Source organism: Triticum urartu, chromosome 7A (genome assembly GCF_056163025.1).
Source record: "Triticum urartu cultivar PI428250 chromosome 7A, HENAU_Tu73, whole genome shotgun sequence".
Classification (NCBI taxonomy): domain Eukaryota; kingdom Viridiplantae; phylum Streptophyta; class Magnoliopsida; order Poales; family Poaceae; genus Triticum; species Triticum urartu.
In genome coordinates this window covers 719,332,585-719,351,047 of record NC_141879.1, presented here as the reverse complement: position 1 = coordinate 719,351,047, position 18,463 = coordinate 719,332,585, and positions in this window count along the sequence as shown.

Sequence of the window (18,463 nt, the reverse complement as noted above, 5' to 3'; positions counted from 1 at the left end):
AATAATATAAAAGAGCATATTAAAGCCCATTAAACATCCAAAACAGATAATATAATAGCATGGAACAATAAAAAATTATAGATACGTTGGAGACGTATCAGCCGACGATGCGAGGCGACGGGGGGCAGCGACGGGCTGGGGCGGTGACGGGGACGGGGCGGCGACGTACGGGGACGGGCCAGGGGTGGCGTGCGCGATCGACGATGGGGACGGGCGCGCGCGGCGACGAGGGCGGGGACGGGTGCGTGCGACGGGGACGGCGATGCCGACGGGGATGGGCGCGCGGAACGGGGGCGGCGACGGGGACGGGTGCGACGATGAAGCAGATGAAGAAGAAACTAACTGAAATTTCCGTAAGTGCTATATATATTGGAGGGGCCTTTGGTACTGGTTGGAGCCACCAATCGGTACTAAAGGTCTGTTTTGGCCAGGCCAAGCGGCAGGAAACGCAGGGCTTTAGTACCGGTTGGTGGCTTCAACCGGTACTAAAGGCCCACCCTTTAGTACCGGTTGGAGCCACCAACCGGTACTAAAGGTGGTGCGCTGCCACTCGCGGTGCACAAAGTTTAGTCCCACCTCGCTAGCGGAGGAGCATCCGCACTAGTTTATAAGCCCTCTCTCGAGCTCCTCTCTATAGCAGGTTTCTGGGCCTAATTTTGCGGCGCTGCCCTGTGGGCCTGCTAGGCCTTACGGGCCTGCATCCTCGTCCCAGGGCCTAGCAGGTCCACTGGGCAGCGCGCAAAGTTGTTTTTTTCTTTTCTGCTTTATTTATTTTCTTTTATTTATTTCTGAGTTGTATTTTGTTGTATTTAGAGTTTTTTTGTGAATATTTTTGCTTTAGGTACAAAAAATTACAACCTTTCTGTTAGTGCCAGTAGTTTTCAAATTTGTGTGAATCACTAGTTTGTGGATAACTTAACTTTAAAAATAGATTTCTAAGTGATTCTTTTTTCTTATGTTTAATATTAGTGTGTTTTATCATTATATACAAACTGGTAATAAGTTTAAAAAATGAAGTGCCATTGTAACAGATGAGTTTTTGTCCAAAACCCTGATACTTCGAAATAGATTGTCCAGTTTGTACATGAAGTGCATCCAGTTTTCGCCGTAACCCTCTCTACATTTTTGCACCTACTATCTAGGTGAAATGATGATACTATGCCAACTTTCAGCCTTTTCGGAGTTCATTTGTAGTGCTTTTCAATTTCAGGGTCATTTAGCTCAAAACAAATCAGTAAATGCATGAAAATAGCAAATGAAAGGCAGAAAGGGTTGAAAGTTGATGATGTGGCTTTGAATGGTGCATATTGAACACACAAAAAGTCTGGAGTTGTAATAAGTTTAAAAAGATGAAATGCCTTTGTAACAGACGAGTTTTTGTCTGAAACGCTTATATTTCAAAAAAGATTGTCCATTTTATACACGAAGTGCATCCAGTTTTTGCTGTAATCGTCTCTAATTTTTTGCACATGCTATGTGGGTGAAATGATGATACCATGCCAAATTTCAACCTTTTCAGAGTTCATTTGTAGTACTTTTCAATTTCAGGGTCATTTAGCTCAAAATAAATCAGTAAATGCATAAAAATAGCAAATGAAGGCAGAAAGGGTTGAAAGTTGATGACGTGGCTTTGAATGGTGCATACTGAACGCACAAAAAGTCTGGAGTTGTAACAAGTTTAAAAAAATGAAATGCCTTTGTAACAGATGAGTTTTCGTCTAAAACCCTGATACTTCGAAAGAGATTGTCCATTTTGTACACGAAGTGCATCCAGTTTTTGCCGTAACCCTCTTTACTTTTTTGCACGTGCTATGTGGGTGAAATGATGATACCGTGCCAACTTTTAGCCTTTTCAGAGTTCATTTACAGTGCTTTTCAATTTCAGGGTCATTTAGCTCAAAACAAATCAGTAAATGCATGAGAAATAGCAAATGAAGGCAGAAAGGGTTGAAAGTTGATGACGTGGCTTTGAATGGTGCATACTGAACACACAAAAAGTCTGGAGTTGTAATAAGTTTAAAAAAATGAAATGCCTTTATAACAGATGAGTTTTCGTCCGAAACCCTGATACTTCGAAAGAGATTGTCCATTTTGTACACGAAGTGCATCCAGTTTTTGCCGTAGCCCTCTCTCTTTTTTTGCACATGCTATGTGGGTGGAATGATGATACCATGCCAACTTTCAGCCTTTTCAGAGTTCATTTGTAGTGCTTTTCAATTTCATGGTCATTTAGCTCAAAACAAATCACTAAAATGCATAAAAAAATAGCAAATGAAGGCAGAAAGGGTTGAAAGTTGATGACGTGGCTTTGAATGGTGCATACTGAACATACAAAAAGTCTGGAGTTGTAATAAGTAAAAAAAATGAAATGCCTTTGTAACAGATGAGTTTTCGTTTGAAATCCTGATATTTCGAAAGAGATTGTCCATTTTGTACACGAAGTGCATCTAGTTTTTTTCGTAACCCTCTCTACTTTTTTGCACATGCTATGTGGGTGAAATGATGATACCATGTCAAGTTTCAACCTTTTTAGAGTTCATTTGTAGTGCTTTTCAATTTCAGGGTCATTTAGCTCAAAATAAATCAATAAATGCATGAAAAATAGCAAATGAAGGCAAGAAGGGCTGAACATTGATGACGTGGCTTTGAGTGGTGCATACTGAACGCAAAACAAGTCTGGAGTTGTAATAAATTATTAAAAATGAAATAGAGGCGCAATGCTCACCTGCATGTTGCTTACCTTCAGGCCTTGAGAAACTACACATAGCTCCGTGCAGTCTACTTCATCGTCTCTGTACTCAGGGCTTATAAACTGTTGCGAGTCCCTCTCGCTTGGCGAGGTGGGATTAAAAAACCGCTGCAAAAAGAATCAACTAAAAAACTTCAGTACCGCTTTGTGGCATGAACCGGTACTAAAGGTGCTGGTGGGGCCCCAGCATGACAACAGCCTGCCACCACATCTTTAGTACCGGTTCGTGGCATGAACCGGTACTAAAGGTTTGCCACGAACCGGTACTAATGAGCGCCTCCCGCCTAGCCGTTGGAACCGGCACTAATGGTCACATTAGTGCCGGTTCGGTTACAAACCGGGACTAATGTGCTTCACATTAGGCCCTTTTTCTACTAGTGGAAAGCACCAATGTCGGTGTCAAAATCGGCGGATCTTGGGTAGGGGGTTCCGAGCTGTAGATCTTGGATCAATGGGGAACAAGGGACGAAGGAGACGATGTTTAGCCAGTTTGAGCCCTCTCGGAGAGGTAAAACCTACGTCCTGCTTGATTATATTGAAGTGTATATGATGATTACAGAGTCGATCTACCACGAGATCAGATGAACTAAACCCTAGGTAAGTAGGATGATGGTCTTTTTCTAGCCTCTACGGACTAAGTAGGATGGTCGGTTACAAATGAAGGAATAAGCACGCCGATTTTCCTATCTTGACTTGGAGGACACACCAAGGCTTCAAAGGTTTCCTACCCAGATGCGGAGTTGCCCCATAGCTCGGCCTTCTAGCAGTCGCAGAGCGGCCCACTTGTCCGGCCCATAAGAGATATGCTGGCTGCCCGATGACCCCTTAGTGCAGGGCTCCCTCACCTAGGGAACAAAGGTGTTTTATGATCGCATGCCCTAGCCACGCGAAAGGCTTTTAGTGGGGACAAGGAAATAAGGAGCGGAGGATCGGAGCACTAGCGTCATGTCGGGACCTATTTCGGTTGGATGTGGGGGATATGGGATCACGCCGGCGCCCTGGAAATCCTAGATCTTTTTGCGAGAAAACTTTCAATCTATTCATCTTCAATCATGGTAGTACAACAACCAGTAGAAATAATAAAAATTACATCTAGATCTGTAGACCACCTAGCGACGACTAGAAACACTAAAGCGAGGCGAAGGTGCGCAGCTGTCATCGTCCCTCCCTCGCAAAATTTATTGTAATAGACAGTCGGGAAGTCATCGTGTTACGGCCTGCAGGACCAACGCAAAAGAACAACAATCACCGTCGATGAAGATAGCTTTGACCAAAAGGGTCCGATCTGAAGACACAGTCATGCCACTACAATTGTTCGAATTGCTCAAGTTGCAGGAAAACAAGGACCGACCACTAAACTAGCACACGAAAGCGACCTGGAGGGAGAAAAGAAAGTTCTGGGACGAAAGAGTGGTCAAGTTTTCTGGAAAAATATCTCGGCCTCCCCTTCCAGATTAGAAGACTCTGGTAAGTTGACGCCGAGGAGGTTGCCAGCAGGAACTTGCCATTGTTCTACAAAAGTACGTTTTTCTTTTTCATATATATGAAAAAGGCAACGCCCATTCTGAAATCTTGGAAAGAAACGAGTACTTAGAGTGTCTACTTTTTAGTGAATATATAGTTTTTACTTTACATTTAAATTATTTCTCTTCTTCCCCGTAAAAATAAAATTATGTCTCTTCTGTATATGATCGAGAGAGGGAGAGAGATATTTGAAGCCTTGGGCTAAACACACGGTCTCTTCTTTAGAAACGAAGGTGCGGTTATTTTTGATGCGACTCATGTGCTCTTTAATTGTGCTGATGCTTTGGAAGTTGAGATGGATGCGGTGGATGAAGGACTCCGGCTGGCTCTTCACTGGTCGAACTTGCCACTGACTGTGGAAATTGATTGTGCCAAACTGCTGCAACTGATTACGTAGAGGGATGTTGGTAGATCACGGTACGCATATCAAGTTAGTGAGATCAGAATGATTCTGGCCCAAGAAAGGAACATTAGTTTAGCTAAGATTAGTCGGCATGCTAATGCTGCTAGCCACACCCTTACTTGTATGGGATGGGTGCAACAGCAAACAGCTTGTTGGCTTCGAAACTTCCCTAATGAGATAGCTAGCATAGTCAAGTCTGAATGTAAGCATCTCTCTTGCTTAATGAAAGTTCCTTCTCCCGCAAAAAAATAAAATAAAAGTTCCTTCTCCCGCAAAAAAATAAAATGAAAGTTCCTTCTCCCGCAAAAAAAAAGTAGTCCAGTCATTATCGTACTGAACTGACAAAGCGCCCGACGAAATACGCGTCGTCTCGAGACAGGGACGCGACGACTCAAAATCAAAGGCGATTCAGTGTGGCCAAAGCGGGATGCCTTTGCTTAGTCAGTCGCAGCGGTTTGCCTCAACTACTCCCGTGGCCTTTAACGTTGTTTGGACACATGTACCTATATATATATATATATATATATACTACTCTACATCGAACGTACGCTTTACTTAAAGGTTGTTGGTGGTGCTGCCGGGCGAAGCTCTCGTCGCCGGGGAGCAGACAACTCGTGGGGAATCGATCATCGCCTCCCACGTCGACCGCCGGATTTAGTCAAAGGGTTAGCACATACATACACAATCTTTTTTTTCTTTCGCGAAATACACAATCTTGTTTAGTTGTGCCTACGGTATGTACTCCCTCTTTAAGCTAATATATGAGTGTTTAAATTGTCTAAACGCTCATATATTAGCTTTCGGAGGGAGTACTATTTTCTCCTAGGAACAGATCCTGTGACTCGTTTCTGTCTAGGGTACACGTGACTAGAAACCTACCTGTCGTCAGGTTCTCCGCCACCTTTTTCTGACGGGCTCCTACACCGACGACATTGGTCGTCGGTGGTGATGGGATCGATGAATCTATGTGTGTGAATCATGTAGTTTTAGGTTAGGCCCTTGTAGCTTAGTGTTTTTTTTGTCGTTCGTTGTCTTGACTTTGACGGTGACAATGGCGGCGTTGAATAAAGAATCTTCAGATTATTTCTCACTGAGGCGGCCGGTCCTATTGTTGGTGGTTGATTTGAAACCAGTATGTCCATACAAGGATGGTGTGGCGGTGGCGGCATCCTCGTAGTGGACTTGTGTCCTCGAACTCCGCTGTTGCGATGACAATTGCACCAGCGCTGGCGTGGAGCATGAGAGGTAGTCCACGAGCGAGTGCAGATTGTGGTATGCATCGACTGCACCTGAAAGATAGTGGATCGTATGCTAGGTTCATGGTTCGTGGGTCACAGATATGGTTTCCACCTCCGACGTCCTAGTCGTGCAGTGGTGTCAGATCTAGAGTTTGATAACGTGTTCGGGGTGTTGGCCCTGTCTGATTTGTTCAACAACAATGGTTTCGCCTTTGGTGTTGCACCAGTCTTGATTGTAATTTTTTTTCTTGCAAAGGCTAGCATTCGGTTGTCTTTTCATTCTTGCCAGGCATGTCTTTACGAGGCATGTACTATGATCCTTATGATATATAAATGATACACGTATTACCATTCAAAAAAGAACTATTTTGTCCATCAATTAATAAATCATATGCATGAGGATCGAACATTCTTATTTTGCTTTTTCAAAATAATAAGTTTCTTTCTACATGGGATTCAAAATACTAGGTTAATATATACTACTACCTACGTGTGTCAAGGTGCGTGCTCCAAGCCTATGTTGTTGCTGCATTCCGGGCTGCATATGCATGCATACGCTGGAGGTTAATTATTCTGTGCATTTTCAAACTGAACTGATAAATCATACTGAAATAAACCAAACATAATTAATTGTATGATTTTTATGGTTTCTAAAATAGTATGTGTTTCGAGTCATAAATTTGCAAATTATTACTTCATTTTTAAAAATTCACGTCAACTTTGGTTATTATGGTATATACAGAAATAATTTGATATATACCGAAATTGAACCGTATTTTAATTTTATACCATATTTACTGAAGTATTAATAATGTACAAACCATAAAACCATATAAATCGAACCATGCAAACCGAACGCACATAGTTAGATGTAGGATCCGGCTTACCTGCTCCCTCTCCATGCTCCCATCCGTGCTCCCACTTTATCCTACGGCTGTTCTTTTCCTTTTTTTTTCTAATCTAATCATCTCCCCCCCCCCCCCCCCCCGATTTTCAGGGGATGGGGCCGGGTCTTATTTTCTTTCAATCAAATCAAGCCACGTATGCGGGAGCACGGATGGGAGCATGGGAAGGGAGCATGCAAGTCTCGTCCTTAGATGTAGGGCTACAACATCCAGTTTCCATACATGTATTGAACAGAGGAGAAAGGCTTCGTCAAGCTTATTTCTTTGGCGAAATAGAACCCCGAGCAGTTATAAATGCTCATAAAAAATACAAAGCATCTAAACATAATAAAAGTTACATTAACCTTTAGCATATATACTAATTAAAGGTCTATTTTGTTATATAACGGCTCAAGTACATTACCTTGTGATTTATCTGCCCACATTAATACGATTTGTGTAAATAAATGTTTGTCAAATTTTGTCCAACACCTTATATTTTGGTAAGTAAATTAAAGTAGAATTGGTTCTAAAAGTAAGAAAATCTAAGGTGATTGATTATCGTACGAGTAAGCTTGGACGAAGGGTTCGTGGGAAGAAAAGTGAAACATGAAACCTTAGGGCATCTCCAACACCGACTCGCAAATTTCCTCCCGCATCCGTTCGCGGACACGAGGGATAGGTCCGGGGACACTGACGCGGGAGCCGGCCATCCAATGCTGCTCACATACATTTAAACACTCTTTCAACAAACCAGATGAATTCAATGTAAACACATCGGCTTCTCATATAAACAGGACGAGATTCATGCAAACACAGCAGATATCATATAAACCCAATGAAATTCATTATATTTCGGGAATACTTCACCTAAAAGTGAAACTTGTCCGACTCTCGAGTTATAATTTCCCAATCTCAATGATAGTCGGCGCCCATTTCCCACCGGACTGCCATGAGCCCCGAGAATTGAAGCTCTGGCACTTGCCTTTGCTTTCTCCAGTTCCGCCTCGGCGCTCTTCAGCTCTGCCTCCTTAGCCTCCGCCACCGCAGCTTGAGCGGCTAATCGGCCGGCGATTATCAGCCCACCAAGCTTGGCTTCGGGCGGAAGGGAAGAGCGGTGGCCTTCCTGGTACCCGAGCAGCAGCGACCTACCATGCACTACTCTTCCTTGCTGCCGACGGTGCCACTGGACATGTCGGCTTCATGGCCGTGGCGACGGGGAGCGGCCTTGGCAGAGCCGGCGATGACCTTCTCCTCGTCGCTCTTGCCCCCACACCTCGTCCTCCAACTCGTCAAACTCCTTGTAGGCGGCCTCAAGTTCCGCCTGACGCTGGAAGTACCGCCAGCAGGCGAGGCAGGTCTCGGGGGCAGAACGGTAGGACTCGAGTAGCATCGCCTGCTCCACCATGTTCGCATCCTGCCGGCATCGAGCTGCTCCTCCGTCTGCCGGTGCTCCTCGAGGAGCTGGAGGTTGTAGGCCGCGTCGGCAAGCGCCTCCCGAAAACTGATTCTCCCGCTCATTCCGCACCATGTCCATGTAATGGGCATGGGCCTCGCTGATAGTCATGTTGTAATTCACCGAAGAGGGTGGAGACGGCAAGGAGGGTGGCGCTGGCTCATCCTCGGTCATGTCCGCCATTGGGACGTCGTTGGCCTCCGGTTGTTTGCCGACCGGTAGCAATGGCGGCCATCTCCTTCTCCTGCTCAGACGATAGTCCGTCCCAGAGAGCTTTGGAGCGTGAGGAGGCCATGGTGGGAATGATGCGGAGGGAGAAAGGGACCGGAGGAGGATGACTACCGACTATGGACGGGGCTGGAGTTTATATAGCGGGGCGAATTGCAGTGGTGGGCGGCAGACGGATGGACGAGTGGCCGTGGGACGTTTAAACGTAGAGCAGACACGTGCACCGGTAAGCAGTGCAAGCGGCGCTCTCTCGGCCGACGCGCCACTTCAATGCCGGCGCCAGTGAGAGGTCGCGTCCGCTTTGGCTGGGCATGAATGCGGCACTGACATTGTGGAGCAGCGCTGACCGTTTCGGGTGGGAAGTGCATGCTAGCGAGTGAGGAGGGTTTTGGCTGGGCTAGGGTTGTCAGACGCGGGCGTGGCTGCTGTCCGGACGCCTGCAAAGCCCCCCTCCCCCACATTTATCTCCGTTTTGCGGGAGAAAGTGTGTCTGGACTTCCCTGCGAACCGACGCAGGACTGCGTTGGATGGCAAACCGCGTCCGGACCGCGCGATTCAGACGGTTGCAAGCGGTTTGAAGGTTAGCGTTGGAGATGCCCTTACATTCTTTGTAAGTAGTATAGATTTTTAACTACTAGTGGAGATAGTGCATACTCCCTCCGTTCCGTTCGTTGAAGAGTGTACATTTGACTTTAAATTATGTTCACAAAAGAGTGTACTTCTATATTTCCAATGCACTTTCAAGTAAAAATTGTTTCTCTCTCATCACACGGTAATCAAGACTACTAACATTCTACACATGGTCTCTTTAATTTGTACATGCACTTAGCTCATTGGGGGTTGGGTAATTAAAGAGGAGAGATATGGTGGCTTGCATCTTTCTAATGCATTTTTTACTCTATTCCATAGTTTCTCCGAAAATTTCTATATGTATACTTTTCACTGGATGGAGGGAGTAACAAAGATAGTGTTCCAGTTATACGTTGATTCTGCTATAGTTTTGGTTTTGGTTTTTCTTCATATGAAAAGGCCAAAGACCACATATTAAGTAGTACAAATAGTTAAAAAAAGTAGTACAAATAGTTAAAAAAATACTTACACTAGTAGAAAACATGGCTTTGGTCACAGCTCAATATACACATTAGTCCCGGTTGCATTACGAACCGGGACTAATATGAGCATTAGTCTCGGTTCGAGCGGCTAAAGGGATTAGTCCCAGTTCAAATGAGACCTTTAGTCCCGGTTTGAGACACAAACCAGGACTAAAGGGTGTGATGCCCTTTAGTCCCGGTTCGTATCTCAAACCGGGACTAAAGATTAGACCTTTAGTCCCGGTTCGTGTCTCAAACCGGGACTAAAGGGGTTCGTGTCTCAAACTCTACCCCCCCCCCCCCCCGTGTATCACCATTTGAGTTTTGAAAAAAAAATGATAAAAACTTGAAAAAAATAAAATCCTTCGAGATGTAGTTACATTACTACATCTACTAGTTAGGAAAATTAAAAAAACTTAAATTTGGACATGTTTTGGAAAAAAATATTATAAAAAAGTAAAATGGCTATAACTTTTGCATACGATGTCGGAAAAAAGTATAATATATCCGATTTTGACAGCTGTAGGCCGTTTTGCAAGTTTTTAGAATCCTAAAATTCCAAAAGGAAAAAAGTTAGGCTCAAATTTCAGTTTTTTTGAATTTTGGTTAAATCTGGTCAAACTATGGTCAAACTAGTTATTCAATAAGTATTAGTGTTACTAAATAATTATTCAAGAATATTAGTGTTACTAAATAGTTATTTTAGTTTTTTTTGAATTTTGGTCAAACTATGGTCAAACTACTTATTCAAGAAATATTAGTGTTACTAAATAATTATTGTTTTTTAGAAGAATAGTTTCAAACTCAAAAAGTGAAACGTGTGACTTCATGCTCAAGCTAAACCCCTGAGGGTTAATAGGATTGACATCTTACTATTGTCAGGAAAACAACAAGTGCAGACTTGGAAACTAGGGGGAATAGAACTCGAAAATTAGGCGTGCTCAGGCTGGAGTAGTGATAGGACGGGTGACCGGCCGGGAAGTTAGATGATTTGGAATGATAAGGGTGATTAGAGAATAGAGATTATAGATTAAATTGAGCAATGATGAGGAATGATTAGAGATTAAATTGTAAAATAATTCAGAAATTGAAAAATCGAGAAAAAAATCCAAAAAAATCGTAAAATTCCAGAGGCCACGTGGAGGGCCTTTAGTCCGGATTCGTAACAGAACCGGGACTAAAGGGGGGGCTTTAGTCCCGGTTCCAGAACTGCGACTAAAGGCCCTGGAACCGGGACTAAAGGCCCGTTTTCTACTAGTGTTAAAAAATTCAACGAAACGTTCAAATTCTTGAGGGAGCCAAAGTTTTTCTTCCTGATGCTATTCACCGAGGCTTGTGTGCTATTTCCTCTTTTCTATACTACTATTAAACAATCAAACAAAAACTTCTTTAAGCACACCCCATAAAGCGTACACAGATCCAATACGACCGCACGATTAGGCCCACTAAAATCAATCTAACGGTTAGCCTTAACCTAAACCATTTTCTGTGTGCACTTAGCAATTTACATTGACTGACCGTACTCCACCGTGGAGGAAAATATGAAACTCCACGCCTGAGCAATTAGGAAACTAATAATCACGGGTGCATCCTATTCTAGAAAACTAAATCAGTGTGCATCCATCCTATTAGGAAACTAATCTCAGACAAATCCATCCTATTAAAAAACTTATCTCGGACGCATTCATCCTATTAGGAAGCTAATCGCGAGCCGCGAGCCGCCATCATGCACGCTAGCCACATGGGGGAAGCTTGAGGAGCTTCGTCTTCCTCCGGGAACACACGTGCTGTCACCACCATCGTCTTCTGCCTGGAGGCCAAGCGCTCTTCTGCCGCTACTGCGACGACTCCATCCACGTCCAGGGCATGCTCTACAGCAACCATCGGCATCCGCGTCGACTTTAGCTCCGTTCGCAACACCCACGCTGACAACCACCCACCACTGACGTCCTCCAAGTCCAAGCCGCCAACTGCCGTCGTCCCTAGGGCGGCACCAGTCTCGGTCGTGGCGCAGTAGGTGCCGTCATCGCCGTTCCTGTCGTTGTCCTACTGGGCCGTCGAGGACCTCCTGCAGTTCTTCCTACATGCACAGTCGAGGGCACCGAAGGTCTATCACAAATCAATCAGGTGAACCTTTAATTCGATTTGGGAGTATTCTGCAATTTGCACGACTAATACTGCACTTTTGGCAGTTGGAGGTGGGTCATAAATTTTTGATCTGCAATTTTATCTATCAACCAATCTTCCTCTGATGCATTCTAGAAATAAAAAATTGGGACATGAAGAAATTGCTATTCCAGAGTTTAATTAATCATTTGATAATTCCTTTGGAAAATAAATGTGATCTGGAGCATGAAAACATTGTGTATCCATTTGATTTATATTTTTAAAAACAATTTTTTTATATTATGTGAATCTCACCTGATTTACGTTTGAGACGTGCGTTGCGCGTGCATGCTTACTAGTTACATTAATATATGCACATATTAACAAATGGCAATAGTTAGTTCTATGAATCAAAGATTCCTTTTCGCACTAGTCATTCTGGTTAATTACATGAACGCACAAAATAGCACGATCCAGTTGTTTGCATTTATTCCTTTTCATTGGAAACTAAACCTTTGTCTGCGTATCAGAAGCTGATTTGATCGAGTGAGCAAAACCATGGGTTCGTCAAGCTCCACCTGCAAACGCCACCCGGCCCATCCGGAACACAAGCTGACGCTGGAGACCCCCGAGAGGAGGAAGTTCACGTGTGATGGCTGCCATAAGAAGGGCGGGGGCGAGAGGTACAGGTGCCAGAGTTGCAACTTCAACCTGCACAAGCAGTGCGCCTTGCGCGAAGGGACCAAGATTGTGCACCCGTCGCTCAAGAACATCACGATAAAGCTCCGGTTCCAAGTCCCCAGCTCCGAGGGCGCCAGGCTTGTATGTGACGCCTGCCGTCGCAACGTGCGGGGGTTCCACTACCACAGCAGCAAGCTCTGCCTCCACCCATGCTGCGTGTATCCACCGGAGGAGAATGATGGTGGCGCCGAGGGCCAACTCAGGCAGATATGCCAGACCATTGCGCCTGCCGTATTGTCTCTCATCCTCACTGCGGCTACTGGAGATCCGTCGCCGATAATTGGTTTGTTCCCTTGCTTTGGAGGCTCTGGGTAGCTGCTTGCTCATTGTGCATACCTATGTACTAGAAGTAAACACGCGCTTTCATGTGCCGTTTTGTCTTTATTATTATGATTGTGTATGGAGCTCTCTCTATTGTGAGATTCAATATGGCCCACTATATATTCCAATAAATTTAGGCAAACGTTTACTGTCTGACGGACCGGCCAACTCTTTGCGCCGGTCGAACGCGCACTCACCACGTCGTGCCCACGTGTGTGGAGCCACGTCCCTGTACGTGGGGCCCTTGCACCGCCGCGTCGGTCTTATCCAGCCAGGGACGATCTCCTTTTCTCCACCAATTCCTCAATGCACACCATCCCACTCGTTCCTCTGCTCACCAACGCCATGGTTGCCCCTCTCCTCCTCTGCTCACCAATGCGGCTGCCCCTCTCCTCCTTCTCCCTTGCGGCCGGCAGTAGCATGCTCGTCGTTCCCTATCATAATTTTTCCCGCTTGGGATCCCTGTCTGCTGGCGCCGCCGCCGACAGGATGTTGGAATCGGCGGTGGCAGATGCGACAACCGCTGGTCGCCGGAGCTGCAACGACCTCGACCGACGACACAGTGGTGGCACCACCCATGCTGAAGAAGATGCACGGGCACCGCGGTGCTACATTAGGCACCAGCAGATGCTGGAACGGCGGCACCAATTTGTTGGAACTGACCATGTAGGGTGCTGGGACGAGCGGTGGCAGTTTGCTACAGGCGACCATGGTTGATTCTGGAACCGGCCACAGCAATGCTGGAACCGGCATCTGTGGATGCTATAACCAGCCATCGAATTGCTGGCACCGTTTGCGACGGGATGCTGGAACGGGCGATGGCGGATCCTACAACCATTGGTCACCGAAGCTACAACCGGTGCCGCACGATCCTACGTCCGTGACGCCGCGGTGCTATATCCACGCTGGTGATTTTGTTGGAACCATCAGGCATTTTTATTTTTGCTTCAACCAGCCATTGTTTTTTTTTGAATTGGAACACCTTGCATTCCAAGAAATCACCGTGGACCAGCCATATCGTCGGTCACCGCATCGGTTACAACTTTTGGGAGGTTTACCGACCACACATGGAAGCCGGCATTGTCGTCCCGTCTACCAATAGCCGCAAGTTCATGGGCAGGAACATTACACAAGCGAGGGCAGAAAGTGACATTCCACTCAATAAAACCAAGTTGGAGGAGGTATTTGATCTCATGAAAGAGAGTGCCCAGGGTGGAACGATCCAGTGTAGTTGTCGTGACAGCCTGCTGGATCCCGGTACAGTCAGTTTCAAAAACAACCCGTCCCATTCCATGGTCTTCTGCTAGCTTCATTGCATTCATCAGGGCACACGCCTCGGCATGTAGGGCTTCGCACATGTGTGTTAGTTTACCCGCCGCCGCGAAGATCATCTCTCTCGTATGATCACGAGCGATGCAGCCCCAGCCAGCGTGCCAGGACTCCGGGTCGAAAGACCCATCAATATTAATCTTGACAACATCCGTGGCCGGGCAAGTCCATCTGGGCTTTGGTTTTGCGTTGCTGCTTCCTTTCTTCCCAAAAAACAGACGCCATTCCGCAATGTGTTTTGCCAGCGTGAGACCAAACTCCTGGATCGAGGCTCTCTGAGTGTTGTGGTTCGCTTTGTTTCGCTCCGTCCACCACATCCATAGAAGACAGATCGTATGTAGCTTCTCATCCTCGGGCAGGGAAACAATGAGGCTAAGGAGTTGGCGCGGCGACTGGCATGATAGTAGCTTCTGCCTAGTCTGCTCCAGCCCGCACGCCCTCCACATCTTCTTCACCTCCTTACAACGAAGAAAAAGGTGTCCTCCATCTTCCTGTAATCTGTGGCATATCACACAGTTCGTCACCAGCTGTAACCAGCCATTGTTTTTGCTGGAACCATCAGCTATTTTTGCTGTAACATGCGATTTCCATGGATGCGAGTATGGAAACATTTTTTCTTCATCAGGATAGACACGCAATTTTTGATACAATCGACGAGCAGGTTTGCTTCAACCAGCATCTTTTTTTGCTGGAGTCGTGTTTTCCAGAGATGTTAGCATTTTTCTTCTTCTTTGCTGGTATCAGTGAGTCAATTTTTTATGCAGCCGACGAGAATTTTTGCTTCAAACATCATCTTGTTTTGCTGGAACCAGCAATTCCAAATCTGCGGCAACGGAAGGTTTTTTAGAGCCGTGATGGGTCACCGCTACAGCTGCAACAGCCACGGCAGCGAGACACACTGGAAGGTCATCGGGGTTGCTGGAACGGCGGTCCCGGGGGTAGGGGGAGGGGGTGGGGAGGAGGTTTGATGCAAGCCGGCGAGCAGTGGCGACCCAGCCAGCAACGCGACCATGGCGACTGCGAGCTGGAAGCGCGGTGCTGCCGCTGGCGAGGAGCGACGTCATGGTGTGGACCGATCCATAGATTTGGTCAAAGGCCGTGAGATTCAGGAGGTACAAGAAGGGCGCAGGGTGAGCTGGGCGAATCGTTTTTTCAGGTGAAATCTGACAGCCGCGCAGCTCTCATCGTACGGCTGGGATGCGAACGGCCCAAAGTTTGGGCCGGCGCGCCGCCGCCTATCACCCCCCCATAAATTTATTATCCCTCCGATCCAAAAAGAGTGTTGCGCCCGGTATCTTTGCAGAAAAGCCCTTGAGTTTCTCCCAATGAACCCACACCCTCGCTGCTCTCTCTATCTACTCCGTCTCGGCTCCAGCACGCCGCTCCCTCTCTGCTCCGGCTCACCGCGGCCGCAGCGCTACGCTCATATCCTGCGCCTCCACCTTCCCTCGCCTCACCGCGCTCCTCGGTTCGGCAATCGTGGCTTTCGAAAAGGCCATCAGGACGGAGTGGATATTGGGCTCATAGGTTCAGCGGCTTCGACGAGAGTGAGCAGCTCGATTGGAACATGAGTTCTGACTTGTAGAAGAGTGTGCTTATCTGGCATATGGCAACAAGCACCTTCCTCAATAACTATGTTGTCAAATCAAAGCTGGTCGACAAGGACATGGCTGAAGCAATCAATGCTCTCTATCTCATATTCTTATTACATGATGTACCTTCTCGTTGAGCACCCTGACATTCTTTTTAGAGAAAAGGCATGCACCTGACTTTATAAATAAAGCCATAAGGCAAAGTAGCAACACACAGTAGCATCCAAACACATAAACAACATGACCCCAAACATGGACCAGCCGAAGGAAAGTCAGAAGGATACATGGCTCCCTAGCCAGCACACGGCACACAGGCTGGAACAGTTCACAACCCAAGAGAAACTAGCCAAGCAAGGCGCATAAACAGCTAAGCATCTTGCTCCTGTCTGCAGAGAGAAGACGCCGAGGCCCGAACTTTAGAGATCAACAAATTCAACGCTTCCTGGTCCTCCTCCTTAGTCAATGATTTCCACTGCTGCAAGAGAGCACATGATTTAAATAAGCAATCAGCCAGTTTAGCGGGAAACACATGCTCAATGGTAAACTTGTTCCTAGTCGTCCAAAGGGACCAGCAAATCCCTCCCAGGCCAACCCAAAAGACTCCTCTGGTTACGCCCGTCAAAGTGCTGGCAAGAGCCCGGAGCACAGAAGAGGAAGCAGGGTCCCAGGTCACCTGGAGCCACTCTCTAACACAACTCCAAATCAGCTTAGCCAGGACACAATGGAAGAAGATATGAGCTGTATCCTCCATGTCACCACACAAGGCACATAACTCTGATCCCGATCCATTCCTTTTACGAATATGGTATGCCGCTGGCAGCCGACCTAAAAGCTTGCCATAAGAAAATCTTAACTTTGGGAGGAATCCTAGCCTTCCAGACCTGAGAGAATCTGCTAGTAGGGGAGCCACCAATAAGCTTAGAATATAACGGTTTAACCTTGAAGCGGCCGGACGCCGAATGTGGCCAGATCACCGAATCCATATTCTCCGAGAGCATGGGGAAAAAGGTAGTAAGACGTTGCCAATCTTCAAAGTCTTCAGGTGAAAGAGATCGGCGAAAGGCCAGATTCCAACCATTAGCAGCCACCTCCACGATGGAGATACCCGGGTTAGGACAGTACGAAAACAGGGAGGGGAAGGTCACAGAGAGCGGTGAGTCTCCACACCACCAATCAAGTCAAAACCTAATGGAGGAGCCATCTCCCACTACGAACTTAACGTGGGACTGGAAAAGGGGTTTCACTTTCACCAGGGCCTTCCAAAATTGAGAGCCACCACGCGATATGGCAAACAGCGTGCTAGAAAGGGGGAAATACTTGGCCTTGAGAATGGAGAACCATAAAGACTGGCTCCCAACAGTCATAATCTTCTACCACCACTTGATCATGAGACATTGATTCATGATGGCAGTGTTAATAATACCCAACCCTCCAAGGTTTTTGGGTCGACACATCAACTTCCATTTGACAAAACGATATTTGCGACGATTATCAGCAGAGTTCCAATAAAAAGCTCCTCGGTGCTTATCAAATCCCGCATGAGTACCACCAGAAAGTAAATAGAAGCCCATGATGAACATGGGAAGGGAGGATAGGCAGGCATTAATCAACGCAACTTTTCCCGCATTGGTATTATAACGGCCACGCCAGGGCAGGACCCTATTACCAACCTTGGTCACAACCGGGGCGAATTCCTTTGCATGAAGCAAGTCAGGGGAGATGGGGAGGCCCAAATATTTAAAGGGGAAAGATCCATGCTTACAGTTAAGAAGATGGGCCACCCACAAGGCTTCAGTGTCATCCACACCGGTGACAATGACCTCACTCTTTGAAAAGTTAATTTTAAGGCTCGACATGGCTTCAAAGCAAAGGAGGATAAACTTGAGATTAGCGAGGCAAGAGCCATTTAGATCAACCATAATAATGGTGTCATCCGCATATTGCAAGTGAGTAACCCCTTCAGGAATAAGATGAGAGGTGACCGGGGATATATGACCGTGGTTAGCAGCTCTGGATAAGATACATGATAGGGCGTCCGCTACAAATTGAACAGGATGGGGAAGCGGGGTCACCCTGCCGCAGTCTCCTGCCATTGGCAAAAAACTTACTGACCTGGCCATTCACAGAGATCACAGTGTGGCCCTCCGAGACCATCTGCACGATCTTGTGCACAAACGACCCATCAAATTCTTTAGCCAGAAGGACCTTTCTCAAGAAAGGCCAGCTGACCGAGTCATAGGCCTTCTCAAAATCAAGCTTCAGGATCATAGCTTTAGAGTTACGAATTTTGAGGTCATGAACGATTTCATGGAGACAAAGGATCCCATCCAGGATGAAACAGCCTTTAATAAAAGCAGATTGAAACGGGTTAATGGTACGGTGTGCAATGGGAGAGAGGTGAGTAGCAAACCCCTTAGCAGGGAACTTAGTGAAGTTGTTAATGAGAGCAATAGGTCTAAATTGAAAGATCAAGTTCGCTCCTTTGACTTTATGGATGAGGGTGATGACAGCATAATTAAGTCGAGAGATGTCCATCGTACCCAGACAAAAGCCTTGGATGATCTGACGGATGGAATGATCGACTCTTTTTCTCAAAAACAGAAAGGAAAAAGGAAACTGCACCAGTGTTGAAAATGTAAACCGGCCGTACAAAGTGTCACTACTTATCTGTAACAATAATAATCAGGTTTTGCCAAAACTTTTGGCTGCTTGTTGGTTCTTGCATGATCTCATCCGGATTCAATCACCTGTTGGATGTTTCGTTAAATCGATTATTGAATACATAAATGTGCCATAAACAC